Source organism: Ambystoma mexicanum, chromosome 7q (genome assembly GCF_040938575.1).
Source record: "Ambystoma mexicanum isolate Mex_15411 chromosome 7q, UKY_AmexF1_1, whole genome shotgun sequence".
In the NCBI taxonomy this organism is placed as follows: Eukaryota; Metazoa; Chordata; class Amphibia; order Caudata; family Ambystomatidae; genus Ambystoma; species Ambystoma mexicanum.
The window spans coordinates 1,001,150,619-1,001,168,270 of NC_090941.1; positions in this window are offsets into that span (position 1 = coordinate 1,001,150,619).

Sequence of the window (17,652 nt, forward strand, 5' to 3'; positions counted from 1 at the left end):
TATTGACAGTTTGGATGGATCGGTGTAGAGAAGGCAGCAGACCATTGGTCTAGTGAGACAGGACAGGTATGGTATTGAGAGAGACAGATAACAGTGTCTAAAACCTTTATTCCCATTAGACCTCTCAGGGTTCCCTTCCCCAAGTCTAGGCCCCTCTTCACTAAGCTCAAAAATGTCTTTAGTGGGCCTCTTAGGGTTCCTTTCCTCAGGCATAGGCCCCTCTTTAAAAAAAACAGCAATGTCTCGTGTACAGTTCTTGTTAGGCCTCTCGGGTTCCTTTCCCCAAGTTAAGGCCTCTCTTCACAAGGTTCACCAATGTCTCTTGTGGGCCTCTTGGGGTTCCCTTGCACAGGTGCAGGCCCCTTTAGTCTTCAAATAAAGTTCTCCTTGTCAGGATGTACCTTTCACTGTACAGTTCTCACATTAGGGTAGTATCAGAGACTTTTGAAAATGCCGGGCTCTTTGCTCCCCCCAAGGCGCTGAGCTCTAACCCCTATCTTTATTCGCTGTACCTTTCTTCTGGCACCTTTTTCCTTCTGTGCCTCTTTCATTCTGTTCTTTTCCACTCCACTGTGCCTCCTGTACACCTTCTTTTCTATTGTGCACACAAACACCCTCTTTTCATCTTGCTGTGCCTCTTGCACACTCCTCTTGTCTTTATCGTGCCCCCGACATACTCTGCTCCTTTGGTTGTTCATCCTTGCACCTTCCTTTCTCTTTGTCGTGCCTCTTGCACTTTCCCTTTTCAACCTGAGGGTTGCTTGCACCCTCTTGTCCTGCTTTTGGGTCGCTTGCACCCTCTCTTAGCTTTCTCTTGCTTTTACTTTCACTTTTCCAGTCTGTCGGGTCACTCGCACCCTCTTTCATGTTTCAGGTCGCTTGCACCCTCTCTCCTTTTTCCGGTCGCTTGCACCCTCTTTCCTGTTTCGTGTTGCTTTCACGCTCTCTTTTTCCTTATACTCTTTAAAGTTCACTTTTCTCCTATCTCTCTTTACTTCCACGCTGTTGGCGCATCTTGCTCTCCACTCTCTTTACTTTCTCTCTTGCTTTCTGCTTCCTTTATCTTCGTGCCGCTTGTAAATCTTGTCTGTTTCCATTCTCGCTCCAGCCATCCGCAAGCTCCCGAGTTTCTCTCTGCACTTTCACAAAACTCACCGGGAAGCACAACGCTGGTGAGCAATGTCCTCAGGATACACTTGGTTGAGGTCAGGGTCTCGCCACCTGCCTCTCAGATACCCTTGGGACAGGAACATGTCCCAAGGGAACGAGCATCTCTCTGGACTCGGCCAGCAGGTCCCAGTGTGCCACACTCTGGCTCTCTGGAGACGCGGCTCCTTAGCCACGCTGCAGCCCCCCAAACTCACTGGGCCAGCGTCTGGGCATGCTGCGCACCTCCTGACTCTCTAGATGTCTCTTCATGCAGCTTTATGCACCTTGGCTCCTCTGGTTCAGTCAGCACCCCCAGCTCACTGAATGCTTCGGGCAGAACGACACCTTTTACACTGGTGTAGAGTCAAGGTGAGTCAGGTGTGAATAGCCAGAATAAAGTGCCTGACCCTGCCTGGCTCTATTAAGGGGACAGCCTAGTGGTAGGTTGTAGCGGGCCCTGTCCTGCCTCTTGATGCTTTTCCTATGGGTAATCCTCATTTTTCTTGGCTGTATCTTCTTTGTCTCAGTACTTGTTGAAAATGGGGAGGTGGAGATGAAATGTGACTGTAGATTAGATTTATTTAGTGAAACATTAGTAGGTGACTGATAGGGGTTATAGGAAAGTCCTCTAGCCTTGGTTTTATTTAAAGTGATAGCTTTCCCTCTCAGTAGGTCACTCTGAACCCCTAACATACTGGCATACAAGCCTGTGACTTGATAGTATTCCCTGTGGTCTAGAGTAGTGCTAGGTGAATGTATACTTCCCTTAAAACCATGTATTTGTCTTAGTGTACCTTTTTTCTCACTTAGTTTTCTATAATAAAGTCCTTTCTTGTCCACTCGTGGATCGGGGTTAATGAGACCTGTATCAGGGAAAATGGAACCAACATATCCCATAAAAGCTTCCGGGACTCACTTACCGTCCCGTTGGGATACTGTGTCTCGCCTTTGACGCTCTCCCCGCAGTTCTCAAGGACCCCCTGCCCAGGTGATCCTCCCTTGCTTGTCTGCCCCCAAGATTAGGATCTAAGAGCGATGGCTGTGCCCTGGCCACCTGAGAAAAGGATCCCTGATCCCTGATCCTTGTGAGAACGACCTGTGAAAAAGCAGAGGGTGTTTCACTGCCTAAACCCCAGGGATCCCTTACTCAGGTGGCCAGGGCACGGCCATCACCTTTATTTATGTATTTATTTCACTTATTACACGCCCAGACCCTGGGGTAGCAAAGCGGGGTTACAGACAGTTTTGGCATTAGTCACACAAATATGCAGATTATACAATACACTCATGAACATAATATGCATAATTTACAGGTTACGACTGGTAGGCTTCCATTCCATAGGTTATCAGTGTGAAAAGCTAGTATTGGTTAAATAACCAAGTTTTTAGCAGTTTCTTAAAGCCTGGGAAAGAAGGCTAATTTTTTATATTGAGGGGGAGGGTGTTCCAATGTTTAGGTGCTAGTACACAGAAACTGCTGCCGCCCGCCCTAGTGGTTTTGAAACGGGGAGGCACTAATAGTAAGTTGTTGGTGAATCTTACTCCCTGATTCATGGAATTATTTGCGCTTAAAATGCACATTTGCGCGCCATTCTGCCCGAAAATCCCTGTTTGAGCAATGGGGATTTTCAGGAAGAATGGCGCGCAAATATGCCTTTTACGCGCAAATAATTCCATGAATCAGGGGCTTAGTGTTCTTGAGGACTCTTTTATCTGTAAGGCATTGTAAAGGTAGATTGGGGCTTTTTTGGCTAGACATTTGTGGGCGATGCAGAGTGTTTTAAAAATAATTCTGGCTTTAATGGGAAGCCAGTGGGCGTCCTTCCTTGTCTTAGAGATGTGATCAAACTTTTTTTTATTTAAGGAGTGTGTGGAGGCGCACTCTGTGTTATATACTTTCTTATTAGAATATGATCAATTCCTATAGTTCTTAAGTGGATTTTCAAGGTGCTCCCAGCTAGTGGAGTGCTACCCCCACTCTAACAAATGTGAATAGAAATGGTACAACGAAAACCTTGTTGTACAAACTGAGGCACAACATAAGGCAAAACAAATTTTTCTCCGGGTTTATTGTGCAATTACCAAAAACCTAGTGGTTCATCATTCAATTGGTGCATGTTAATTCATATTAAACATCTTTATAGTCGTAAAAGACATTTATTTTCATGTAATCATTAATGTTTCATAGATCCAAGTTATACATCATAAACAAAAATATTATTGACTCATATATATTTTTTGACAATACATATTTCTTTCACATATTTTACTCATGTGTTACAAACTGTTAATTGTTCACGTGATCCAATAATCTTGGTAGGTTTCCAAATTTAGTTGCCTATCTTCTAAACTATGCGTTTCGGGCAATTAATGCCCTTCTTCAGGTTTTAAAGAGTATTGGATTCTTTTCTGTAAAACATAAATTGAAATATATTCAAATTATTTTAATTTGTATTCTTTTTTTAAAAACTAAGAATTACACTTTTACTAGCTCAAAACTAATGAACTAACCTTTAGAATTCGTATCAAGTGATAAGCTTGCTGCCCAGACAGGGTACATTTCCAAAGCTGTAATAAAAAATGAAATGTGTGTCACCATTAAGTGATCGTCAGTGAATGGGGCGGTGGTGTGCAGAGGGAACAGTCGCTATGGCAAGCACTGGGTCCCCCTGCTCATCACCTGATTTATACGAGTCTCAAAAGCGATACATATTTTACAGAATTGCATTTTTAACTCACCACTGTTAAAGTAGTTGAGTCTGTGTGTCACTGCCACTGTCTCATATGTTGTTTACATATCGGGAAACCCTGAAAAAAGCATCAGGGGTAGATCTTAGAAAACGTAGTGGATGCGGTTATCAAAGATTCTAATGACTATTCACCTTTTCACATGTTTCCTACCTTGATCGTGTGTGCGCGGTTGCTTGCTTGCTAGATAACCAGAAGTTGCTAAATGTCGGGCTTTTTCGAACGGCTTTTAATGCGTCCTTCCCAATTTCTACTTCTCTCGTAAATCTATAATAATGAGTTTTGGATTAGTATTAAGCTAAAAATGCCCCGTAGTGCGCGGAGCTTTATTTTTATCACATTGAACCCTTCTTCAGTGTCGTTAGCCATTTGGATGAGCTCCCATTTGGGGTTCGTTCGTGCTTGCAGTTCCGGGACAAGGAGTGAGGCGAAAAATGTCTCTGCTGATGAAAAGAGCTTGTATTTCTGCGGGATCTCAGCAAGGAGCTTCGATGATTCGGATGAGATGTATTTGGAGGATCTTTTACTTTGTGTCAATCTTCTCTTTAGTTCATATTCTGACAATAGTTCATACGCTGGAGCTTCTGTTATCATTAGTTGGGGCGCTGTCGATGGTTCAAGCAATTGCCCTGCTGCCGATATGCCAGCCGATTGCCCTGCTGACCCTTGGATATGGCTCTCTGGTTTGGGCTGAGTGGAGGGTGACTAGAGCACAAGTTCCTTTCCACGATGCGGGGAGGTGCAGGTAGGCTTGTTTGCCGCAAATCCAGTACATATCCATTAGTGCAGCGGTGCATTTCTTCATGTCAGGTATGATTACCGTCTTGTTACATTTCCTTGTCTGCCCCATGTTCACTCTTCCTTCCCCATGGAAACACAGTTCATGTGGCACTTCTTTCTGTATTTTGATAGGTTTTTCTAATGCTGTGACCCACGTTAGCTTTGTGACATGTTGCGACCAGATGGGGTCACATACCTCCTTTATCCATTGGAAAGTGTCATTGGATAGGCCTCGAAGTGCTTCTGCTTTGCATTCGATAGTTTCTTCGTGCCACTTATTTTCTGCATATCTTGTCCCCTTAATGACAAGAAATGGTTCCTTAAGGCAAATTACTCCATGGCATCTGCTTGTGCACGTTCTCTCATTCTCCAGTTTTTTCAATGTGACGGTGTGTGCTTGGAACATGCTCTTTATTCTGCACAAAACCAGATGAATTAAACATTGGGCCTCCGACAAGGGCACTTCCTGCGGTACTAACATTTTTGGTGTTCCTGATGCATGCGGAATGAGTGAACAGACATTGCAGCTTTCATTTGTTGCTTGCTTCGCTGTAGCACTCATGTCGGAATAACATTTATTTGATTGATCTGGGTGGCAGGGATCTTCTATTTCGTCTAACCCAGGTCACGATAAATGTCGTATCTTTTCCCTCCCGCCCCCCTTTTTCTCCTCCTTCTCCCTTCCTTGTCATTGTTTTTCACCTTTTTGTAATGTATTGGAAACATTCCAGCCTAGGTTGTATCATTGTTATTCAATATGACATGTGCATCTTCATCAGTAGCAGCAATGTGGCATGAGTTAGGGTGTGTGGTTGTCTGTGAATGTGTACTGGTGTTAGTTAATTCATTTGGCCAATAATAATCTCCATCGTATTCGTTATATTCATAAACATCACTCATATTTATGTTCAGACGTAACAATGATACACTTGTTGGTCCTACAGTGGCGTGTTCCGAAGGTTGCATCACATCTGTATCGTTAATGTTAATCTCATGTGACTCTTTCCACATAGTCTTTACCCCAGTCAATATCAAGTGCGACCCTTCTCGTATCATATTAGCCCCGCTCCCCCCCTTGTGCATGTCATTAACCAAAGACAGAAGGGTATAATACCAAGCCATAAAAAACAACATTACTGACAACAAAACTGCAGCACATTTTAAACACATTCAACATTACTGAACCTATTAGCCCTAATGGCGTCCCTATCACTATCTAGCATTAATTGGTTCTCCGCGATTGTGGTTTGTTGGGCCATTTGTCACCTGGAGGGGCGATATGAATTCGTTAAGTCACTACAATAAATACATGCATTTACATTTATTCTTCAACTTCACATTTAATCATCATGTTTAGTCATGTTTGCTCGTTTTCTCTATTACACATTTTCTTTTACTATGGAGAGGAGGAGAGTGAAAGAGTGATGGAGAAAAGCGTGGAACAATAATCGAAAGGAGAGAGAGAGAGAGAGAGAGAGAGAGAGAGAGAGAGAGAGAGAGAGAGAGAGAGAGAGAGAGAGAGAGAGAGAGAGAGAGAGAGAGAGAGAGAGAGAGAGAGAGAGAGAGAGAGAGAGAGAGAGAGAGAGAGAGAGAGAGAGAGGATATCGAACAACCAAAAAGGAAAAAAAAAGGAAAAATGGAAAAGGAAGTAGGAGATACGTCGTGCAGAACAAGATGCATTTCATAACTTTTATCTCTGCATGTTCTCTCTACCGACAATTTTGTTATCCCTTTTCAACCTCATTTATGGTACCAGTGGCACCATCTTGCTCCTCCTAGGGGATTGTACTATCGCATGCCCTCCTCAGATCTGATAAGTGCACCCAATACTTCAATCCCTTCACCTTCACTGCAGTGGGTGTACTATAGATGACCTCATAAGGGCCATGAAACCTAGGTGAATTCCACCTCCTTACAAAGCTGCGGACGTACACTTGTGCTCCTGGCATCAGTGGCCCGCTTGGACTGTCTGTGGCTGGTGTGGTAGTATCAGTCGCCACATTTTCAGTAAAAGGCGGTGCTATTTGTCGCGCTATGCTGCGTACTGCGCGTGTCAACTGGGTTAGGTATTCCTTGAGCTCTTCCCCCAGCACTGTGGCAGCCCTGTGCTCACCCGATGCTCTTCTAATCAGGGATACTGGCGTGCATATTCGCCTCCCAGTTACGATTTCGTGGGGGCTCAAATGGTGGTCTTTACATGGTTGCGTCCTGAGTTGGAACAGTCCTAGGGGCAAGCAATACACCCAGTTCTTCTTCAGTGTATTACACAACTTGGATAACTTACTCTTTAGCAATCCATTGATCTTTTCTACCATTCCATTCGCCATCGGATGATAAATTGAGCATAGTTTGTGTTTTACCTCCAAGAGTGATGTCACTTCCTTAAAGAGGTCATTCACGAAGTGCGTACCGTTGTCTGATCTTATCACATCGCATATTCCCCATCGGGAAAACACTGTAACGCTCACCTGATTCCCACGGAGGCGCCGGTCTTGGCAGGATGGTGTCTGTGACTCGAAAAGTGAAGTGCAGGACTCGATTGGCTTCCGGGGCTGAGCCTCTTCGCACTGTGTGTCTAACTCGAAGAGTGAGATATCTGCAGGTGAAAGAATATGGGGTTAATGATCTGGGGTTGTCGGGTATCTCTCTCCCTTTCCCTTCCTCGCTTTTCCGTGGAGCCCCAAGGTCAACGTGCTCACCTTAGATAGGTGAATGCTGGACTCTCCATCTGCGTCTGGTGCAGGGTGCCGTTGCCAGTTCCTTCACTGGGTGAAACGTACTCCTCTTGACCTCAGAGGATTGCTACCGTCGTTAACTGCACGAACGGTGAGTTTCCGGACACCTTTTAAGTCCTTACAGTCTTTAGGTGCGTGGGCACGTTAATGTGGAACAGGGCTCTGTATAATGCTTTTTCTATTTGTCTTGCAGGGCTCTTGAGGTAGAAGATGGTGTGAAGAAAGCCGAAGTTCGAGCTAGAGTCTTGGAATGACGCGCTTGGAAATGCGTAAGTAAATGCCGGTTGCCTGCTTTTCAAAAGCTCTCTAACTGTCTCTTTTCCCTTGCAGTTGTGAGTTCGGGTGTTGAAGAGACGCTGGAAACGCCGGAGTATTTGCAGGCGCCCTATTGTGGCGGGCGCGATGGCGCGTAAGTAAAATACCTGTCTAATGTCTCTTCTTTTGTCTTTCAGGTGCAGGATTGCAGCGTTGAAGAAAACCGGAATTCGCGGAGTGCCGGTAAGTAATTCCACACAGGAATAACTATGCTTTTGTCTTCACAGGCGGAGGAGCAGCGTGAAGAGATAGTAGCTGCCGATGGATCAGGTGAGGAAAGCGCTGCGCGTGAAGGTTGCCGTGCTAACCTGTTGTTTCTTGTCTTTGCAGGTGCTACTGAAGGCTGGATACAGGAATGGTAAGCATTTGTTCTTGCAGGTTCAGGATCGGAAAGAAGAAAACTGGAACAGACAAGGTGAGCGTTCTGCTGCAGATGCAGAATAACGCGAAGCACGTTTCATCAATCGGGTGTGGTTTAAATAGCCTTGGAGTGATGAGGCGTCTTCCTCCACGGCCTCGCCTAGGTAAGAAAAGAGTTGCTGTTCCAGAAGAGTTCCAGTGTTGTATCCAGGGAGTGGAGCTTGCCCCACCCAGGTAAGAAAGTAGTCCCGGCTCACAGAGGATTCCTATGTGGCTGGTAAGTAAGCAGCATGGTCTGCTGCAGGTAAGTCCACCCAAGCATCTTCATACAAATTATGAGCCCGGCGCTTCCAGTGCCGGGACCAGTGACTTTGATGAGCCTGGTGCCACCGGCGCCAGGACAAGGTCCAAAAGGTCCCAGTGGGGACCGGCTGGTGCCTAGGATGAAGGTTAGGGGCCTGCTTCCAAGGACGTTGGGCTGGTCCTAGCTCCTTGGAAGCAGTGATCATGACAAACACTTCCCGAACAAGGAACTTTGCTGCACACTTCGCGTCTGGGTGGGGACATGGGCCTGCTTCCACCCATCTCGAAAAGGGGCACACCACCACAATTAAATATCTTGCTCCACTACACCGCTCTCCCATATCAGCATAGTCTATATGGAGCTCTCTAAATGGTCCTGTTGGTCGGGGCAGGGTACTGCACAGTGTTCTCAATGTTATTCCTGAATTATATGTTTGGCATGTTATGCATTCTATGATGAATTTTGACAGGTGCTCTTGTAAATTGGGGACGAACCAATGTTCCTGTATGTCTGCGGCAATGAGTTGTTTTGCTACATGGCCGGGGAAATGCAGCTGTTGAAATGCTATTTCTAGTAATTGAAAGGGCATTACTACCTTTTCTGTTGTCTCCTGCTCCAAATGAGGTCTGTGGCTGATTGTTCACATCCCCGTTTGCTCCACAATTCTTGCTCCTCCTGTGGTGCTCTTCTTTGTAACTCTATTATCTGCGCTATTGGTGTATTACTGTAGGCTTCTTCTAGTGAGTCTGTAATGGTTGCCTTTACAACACATTCGAGTGTTGGTGTTACATTGAAATACAAGGCCTCCTTCGCCGTTGCGTCGGCTGCCGCGTTTCCCAATGAGATTGCATCTGTGTTGTTGGTATGGGCTTGGCATTTCACCACTGCCACTACCGATGGTACTGCTAATGCATCTATTAACTCATTCAACAATGTTGCATGCTGGACTGGAGAACCATCTGCCCTCCTGAATCCCTGTCTACGCCACCATGACAACCCTGAGTGGACTGTGGTAGTTGCATATGCTGAGTCTGAGTATATTGCCACTGCACATCCCTTAGCTGTGTGCAGTGCTTCGATCAGCGCAGTTAGTTCGGCTGCCTGTGCAGAGTAATGGGATAGGAGGCGCTTTTGCACAATCGTCTCATAGTCATCTTCCTCCATGCGCACTACCACCATCCCTACGTGTTTTTCCCCTGTTTCGGGGTTTATTGATGCTGACCCATCTATGAAATATATTTCTCCCTCCTTTAGGGCATTTTCACTTGCTTTTGGGATGTCATCACCTTCCCCCTCATATGTGGCACAATCGTGCTCCTGTATGTCCTCTGTCGTGCATGGCTCTGTGATGAATGTTGCCTGGTTTACTGTTTTGCACCTTACAACGTGTACGTTGGGGCTCAAAATTATTATTTCATATGCTGTTGCTCTCTGTGTTGTTAGTGTTGATTTTGATCGCTCAAGAATGGCGAATAGGGAATGCTCCGCATATAGCGTTACTGAACATCCCATGACAATGATGGCTCTCTTTTCAATCGTGAAGGCCGCAGCTGCGAAAGCATGTTCGCACGCGAAATGGCCTTGCATTACTGGGTCTAGTGTCTGTCGTGATAAGCTGCTAGGCGCTTGCAGTAACCTGCATTTGCACTAACCCAATGAGCTATCTTGTGTGTACTAGAGCCTATTCGAAGCGTGGAGGAAAATGCTTACATCAACCAGGACTCTCGAACTGGGTGAGCCTGCATGCTTGCAAGGGGTTAATTGCAAAGGCCTTTTCTGAAGACATAAAACATCTAGCACAAGAGGCTCTGTGCAGCCCTTGGGAGTCAGGCATAGCTTTGCTCGTCTTCGCTCTGCGAGTCAGGTGCACTGATAAGGCAAGAATGCAAAACACAGTGCCCGAAGCCTGGGAGCCAAGGCTGGCTGTTTCCAGTCTTGTAACTTTCCAAGCAAAAAACATGTTTACTGCCAGGAGGGGAGAGCCTAGAAGCTTCTCGAAGAGCTGACACGTCATGATGATTGACGTGCAGCTCCTAATAAGAGAACTATACTTGGACCAGGGAGGGGGGACTCATCCTGGACTGTTGGAAAGACGCGCGCATCAAGGACAGTGCCTGGACGACCAGCTGTGCGCTATCAGGGCCGAGGCTCCTAACATCACATCCCCGCTCTGGTGTAGGACTGTGGGGGCTTGGCCAGTCCTCCCCTCCTCTGCTGAGGAGTGCCGGGCACCTGTAGCGGCGAGGGTCCTGGGTGTGATCAGATCGTACCTTCATCTACATTTCATTAGGAGCGTAAGACCAAATAACTGCATATTCATCTGTGATTGATAATTGGCATTATATAGCTTGCACTCTCTATTTCCACATTATTATAAATTGCTGCTTAGTTTTCATTAGTCATTGTAGATAATAAATGCAAGCATCATATTCTGTGTGATTGGCTTTTTTCCAGACTGAGTTCATCGTGCTTCTTAAACCTTATTTGTGTGGGAAGGTAATTAGGAGTGATTTACTTTGCACAAAGGGCTGGATCCCAGGGAGGTGCGGGTACTGTTTATCACTACATTTGGCGCTGTGAGCAGGGTTTACGAGCACGATGCCCTTCTGGAAAAAACATGCAAAAGATGAATGCAATGGGGAAGATAGTGCACTCTGTCACATTCCAGGATGGCCGGCATCAAATGCTTGGTCGGGTGTGGCAGATATTTTGCATCGGTACTCGGCACCGAGGGCATGGGACATGCTTGAAAATGATGTTTCCCCGGCGGTAATTAGTAAGTGCTTGGAGAGTTTACCGCTTGAGAAATGCAGAAAGGAGCTAAAGGCAGCAGGGAACATAGGCTGGTTATTCCTGCAGGCGCTCAGAAAGGTGCATGAGAATGAATTGCTTAAAGATGCTCAGATTCGTAAATTAACAGACGAGATATCCCTGCTCCAAGAGCAACAAATTATTATGAGAGAGACCCTTGAATCGTCCGTTAAACGGGCTGATCAGATGGAGGACAGGTGTGCCTCTTTAGCTGTGCGTGTAGCCACGCACAAGCACAGACAGCGGCGGGGCAATCCGTCAAAGATAAGGATTCGCGCGCTAATTAGGAAAGATAACTGGGACCCAAATTTATGGTCGGGTGAAGTCAGTGATAGTGAAACTGAGCAAGCACATGACTGGAATGAGTCTGTTGAAATTAGACTTGCTGAATTAAATTGGTCTGATGAAGAGGAGCTGGAATGTGCTCCAAAGAAATGTGTTTATCCAGCACGGCCGTTAATCACTAACAAATCAAAAGGCCAAGCTGGCGGTGCAAATATTCAAAATACAAGGATTGTCCGTGATTATACACAGACAGAGCTTTTAGAGATTACTAAGTTATTTAGACAGAAGCTAGGTGAAGCACTTTTGACTTGGTTCCTTCGCATCTGGGACACGGGTGCCGATAGTATCTTCTTAACCCCAGAGGAACTGTTAAAGATGGGTTCACTCACTACTAATGTGATGTTGGGACAGATAGTGCGCGGTGCGCCCGGACAGCAAGGTTCTCATTCCTTGTTTAATTGGCTTCAGACTGCCCTAATGAATCTGTATGGGAGTCCAATGGATATGGAAGAGAGTTGGGGCTGTTGGCAGTCACTAACTGAAGCAACAAATCAGTTTAGAGAGATAGGTTTGCAGTGTGCACTGTACAGTGCAAATTTTGCAGGGCCTGACATGGAGTTGTTTACAGCTGGCATGCACGCACGTTTGTTAAGAAATGCACCGAGTCACATGAAGGGCTCATTGCTTTCATTGCTGGGTCCAGCGCAGGGCAAAGCCATTGGTGAAGTGGCACTTCTGTTAGGGCAACTAGAAGGGCTGGATGTATGCAAAGCAGCGCGTCTAGTGGCTGCAAACAATGATTCAGAAAAAAAGCGTGGTAAAAATGTAAAGTCTAAAGAGAAAGCTGATACTGTTGAGATCACACGCAAACAAATGTGGATGGACCTGCTAAAAGCAGGAATTCCAAGGGAAGAGATAGATGGTAAACCCACATCTGAGCTGCTGGAGAAATGGAAAACAATTAAAAGACAGGGACGGGAAAAAACTAAGCCCTCTGCACGCTCTGAAGAGGAGGTGTTAAAGCCCAAAGTGCGAGCAAAAGGTTACCCTGATTTGGCAAAGAACAAGTGGGAGGTCCCAGACCCCATTTTTGATTGAAGGGCTGGCTCTGTCTTTGAGGTACGGTTAATAAAGAGAACTAGTCCCAGAGACAGACGCCCTTTTGTGCCACTTACCTTGTACTTGGATGAGAAAGTAAAACATGTTTTGGCTCTATTAGACACAGGAGCTGAGGTAACCATTCTGAATGGCAATCCCAGTAAATTGTCTGGTCCCAGAGTTTTGGTCAATGGTTATGGGGGAGCAGAAACTGTTGCAAAAGCCTTTAATGTAAAAATGTCAATTGGCGAGGGATTGCCTTTCACAGCAAATGTTTTGATTGCAGATATACCGGAGTACATCCTTGGCATGGATGTGTTGTTGGGCAAAAGAGTGACTACAGATTTAGGCGAATTTGTTTTTGGCAATTGAAAAATCCATGTGAGAGTTATTAACCCCGTTGTGGTTGGACATGCCAAATGGTCCCCTTGCATTTACCTCCTCCTGCTGACCCAGTGTGTGTGAAACAGTACCGGTTGCCAGGAGGACATAAAAAGATTGGTGAAACTATTGAGTCATTGGTGAAAGCTGGCATAATGAGGCCGGCAGTCAGTCCATTCAACTCGCCGATCCGGCCTGTCCGCCGCCCGGATGGGGCATGGCGTCTGACAATTGATTACCGCATTTTGAACAAGAAGGTGCCGCCCTTAGCAGCGGTGGTGCCAGACATCATCACCCTGATTGAAAACCTTACAAGAGAAGTGGGTGAATGGCATGTGGTCCTTGACCTGGCCAATGCATTTTTCTCCATTGATATTGACACTGAATCACAAGACCAATTTGCTATCACTTGGGGAGACAGACAATTTACCTTTACTAAATTGCCCCAGGGGTATGTGCATAGTCCCACTCTGTGTCATGGATTGATTGCCAGAGACTTAAAGATGGTGCAATTGGATAATGTATTTATTGCTCATTACATTGATGACATCATGCTGACCAGTGTTGAGAAAGAACATGTAGAAAATGCTGCTGAAAAGTTGATCACACACATGCAAAATCGGGGGTGGGCCATAAATCCCAAAAAGGTACAGGGGCCTGCTCAAGAGGTGAAATTTCTAGGTGCAATCTGGTCTGGGTCAGTTAAGAAAATTCCCGACCCGGTAATTGATATGGTTCAGCAGATGGCTCCACCAGCAGATAAAAAGGAGGCACAAAGATTCATTGGGTTAATGGGGTTTTGGAGAAATCACATACCTCATTTAAGCCTGATACTGAAACCCATTTACAAAGTCACCAGAAAGAAACATGCCTTTACATGGGGCCTAGAGCAACAGACTTCCTTCCAACAGGCTAAAGACGCATTGCAAAATTACATCACGCTGGGGCCCCTGACAAAAACTGATCCTTTTGAATTGGAAATTCTTGTCTACAATGACGTGGCTGTGTGGAGCTTGTGGCAAAAGCAAGGACATAAAAGAGTGCCACAGGGGTTCTGGTCAAGGAAACTCACAGATCCTATGACAAGATACACTCCGTTTGAGAAACAAGTTGCTGCAGTGTACTGGGCTCTAGTTGAAACTGAAAGAATCACAGGCGAGCAGCCAGTGACAATTTGCACAGATATTCCAATCATGGGCTGGGTGCGTGACACTGCTGCAAATGGGAAAAGTGGCAGAGCACAAGACGCCACTCATGTCAAGTGGAAATGGTATTTACAGCAACGTGCGAAAGCTGGCCGCACAGGGGTTTCCAGACTGCAAGAACAAATGCTGGAGGCGGTAGATCTGGAAGCGATGCCTGAACCAAACACCCCTGTGGCGTTGCCAGAATCTCCCTTCAAAGTCGCACCCGCCTATGATACATTGACAGAAGAAGAACAAAAGTCTGCATGGTTCACGGACGGCACGGCAAAGTATGATAAAGGGCAAAGACACTGGCAAGCTGTCGCATTCCAGCCCCATCGAGAAACACTGCTAATGAGAGAAGGTATGGGAGGATCAAGTCAGTATGCTGAACTGCAAGCAGTGGCCTCCGTGATTGAACAGGTGAAGGAAACAGAGACTGCATACATATACACAGATAGTTGGGCCACATATCAAGGCCTGACACATTGGGCACCGGCATGGAGAAGAGATGGTTGGCAGATCAAGAACACGCCGATCTGGGGAGGGCCAGACATCTGGGAAGAGATGTGGTGCAAAGGTGAGAGGTGCAAAATCTGCATTGGGCATGTCGATGCACACATGCCCCCTGACACCTCACTGGCTGCCCTGTTCAACAATGAAGTGGACCAAATGGCAAAGATTTGCCCAGTGACAACACCGCAAGAAGCTGAGGTGCTGCAAGGGATGGCGGATTGGGCACACCAAACCTCAGGGCATCTAGGGCAAACAGGAACTTATCAATGGGCAAAAAAGAGACAATTGTCCATTACCATGGATCAAGCCAGACAAGCTGCCTCCCAATGTTCCGTGTTCAGTGAAGTGAAGCACTACCCTCTGGAGAGGAAGCCTCAAGGCCCTTTGAGAAGAGGTGAAAAAGCTGCTAGCGTATGGCAAGTTGACTACATTGGCCCATTACCGCCCGAAAATGGAAAGCATTATGTGTTGACCATGGTAGACACATACTCTGGACTGTTATTAGCTTATCCAGCCACCCATGCAGATCAACGGGCTACCTTGCAAGGCATGGAATACCTCATCAGACACTATGGCATCCCAGATGAAATCCAATCAGACCAAGGCAGCCATTTTGCTGGACACAATGTGCAAGACTGGGCACTAGAGCAAGGCATAAAGTGGACACTGCACATCAGCCGATACCCAGAATCCTCTGCTCTGGTGGAATGTAGCAATGGGCTGCTCAAGCAACAAATAAAGAAGCTGACTAAGACTCACACTCTCAAGGGGTGGTCCAAACATCTGGCACATGCACTGTTTGAACTGAACAATCGTCCACTGGGAAATCGCCAGACACCCTTTGTGAGACTGACAAGTGAGAAAGTGGAATCTACAAAGACTCTAGTTGTGTGGAAAACCGACAAAGAAGCTAAGCTGCCTGTGCAAGCCACTGCAGGCAGCATTGGACTTCATCTATCTACCTGTGAAGATGATGTTATACCGGCGGGGCAAACCAAATCCATCTCGCTGGGTATTGGCATCAAATTGCCAGCTGGCACTTATGGACGCATTGCTGCACGATCCAGCCTGGCAAAACAAGGCATTGGCATATTAGGAGGTGTGATTGATCCTGATTATAGAGGGACTGTTTCGGTACTTTTACATAATGCTGGTGCATCTGCAGTACCATTAACCAAATATGACCGAATTGCACAATTGATTTGTGAACAAGCAGTTGTCCCCCTAGTAGTAGAAAGCAAGCAATCTCCAGACACTACATTGAGGGGGGAAGGAGGCTTCGGTAGCACAGGAAAAAAGGTGTGGGTGCACCATCCTAACAAAAAGCCTGAGGCTGGGGAAGTGCTAAGTCAAGGTGTTGGAAGTACTTATGTTGTACTTTTGCATAATTCTGATGTGCCTGTTTATATTCCCGCTACTAGGCTCACACCACGAACGTAGAGCAGTGTGAAGGGGATGGGACTTGCCTTGCTGTGGGTGCTCCTGGCCTGCCAAACCAACGCTTTCTCTGTAAAGAGTGGGTTATTGCAAGACACTACATGGACTCTGAGAATCGCGTGCACTACACCTGATGCTCCAGTCCTGCGTGATAACTACAACCGCACCGTAACCTGTGAGAAAAGCGTTACAAATGAGTATCCACATGGAACTGCAAGAGTTCTAGATTGGCACATTGTCGGACACCTTTTATCACTAACTCATATGACTGGCGCCTACGAGATCTTAGGTCCGAAAGTTTCAGTGAATGGATCAAATAATCTGTTTGATGTTTCATGTTTCTTTTGCCCCAAGAACTGCAATGAGTGTACTCGCCAAGATTTTTTGGACTATAACTTAACCAAATGCCTTTTATACAATTGTACGTTGAAACAGCCTCTACCAGATGGTAGTATGGTGTTTGTATCAAAAACCAATATTGTACATGGTAGGCATCCCACTTGGAGGATGGTGTTTTTCAAATCACATAAAGTGGAGACAGTCAGCATGCTAGATTTTCCAGTAGTAAGACAACATTTAAATTGCAGACATGTGATGCACGCTTCCATTATTTCAGAGGTACACTTAGACATAGACTTGTCACGGGGCAATGTCTCCTTAGTACTACCAAGCTGCTATAAATGGAGTCAATTTCTATGGCCCATCACCAAATTGCGCGTAGCTAGGGGTTTAGATTCATTGATTGCGGGTGCAGCGGGAGTGGGAACGGGGGCTTTAAATGCTTTTGACATAGAAACTGTGTGCAACAAGTTAGCCACTATGGGTTCTGATGCCAGCGGCGCTATAAAACTTCTGGCTCAGTGGGGCCCATTGATAAGTCCTACCCTGCGCAACACTGCTACAAGTATTGGCAACCATTGGAAGTGGCAGAATTTCAGCTATGAAGACATTTTCTCTGCCATAGGGCAGATCAACAAAACTGCTAAAGACACACGATATATTTTATGGCAAACTTTGCTAAATCAGCAGGTGTTGGCTTTCCGCTCCGAATGGGGGCGACTATCTTCAACCCACTGGCACACAGAGCTACAGTTACCAGCAAACATATGGATTAAGCCGCTTGCTTTTGATTGCATGAATAACACCTGCCATGCGTTAATGCAAGTTAGTAGGACCGCTTATGCTCTAGAAATATGATGCCCTTTTATAGTATTGCCTATGAAAATCAATGGTTCCTGGTGGGTTCCGCAAATACGAGGGGAATGGTTAGACAGCCAAAACTACACCATCCACAGTCACACCTGCATGCCCTGGGATCAGGGGTGGGTGTGTCCCCTAACTGGGAGGGTTCCGGACCCATGCATACATCCCGTAGCAGGGGAGTGCACCTGGATGCAATACCACATAAATGGGACTGACATCTTTCAAATAGATCAGCATACAGCTTGCGCAGTTACTAATCATTCCTTGCTTATTAACAATTATAGGTTATTAGGGAATCCTCAAGTATTTTGCGTAGATCAAGTTGTGACTATCCTAGACATTGTTA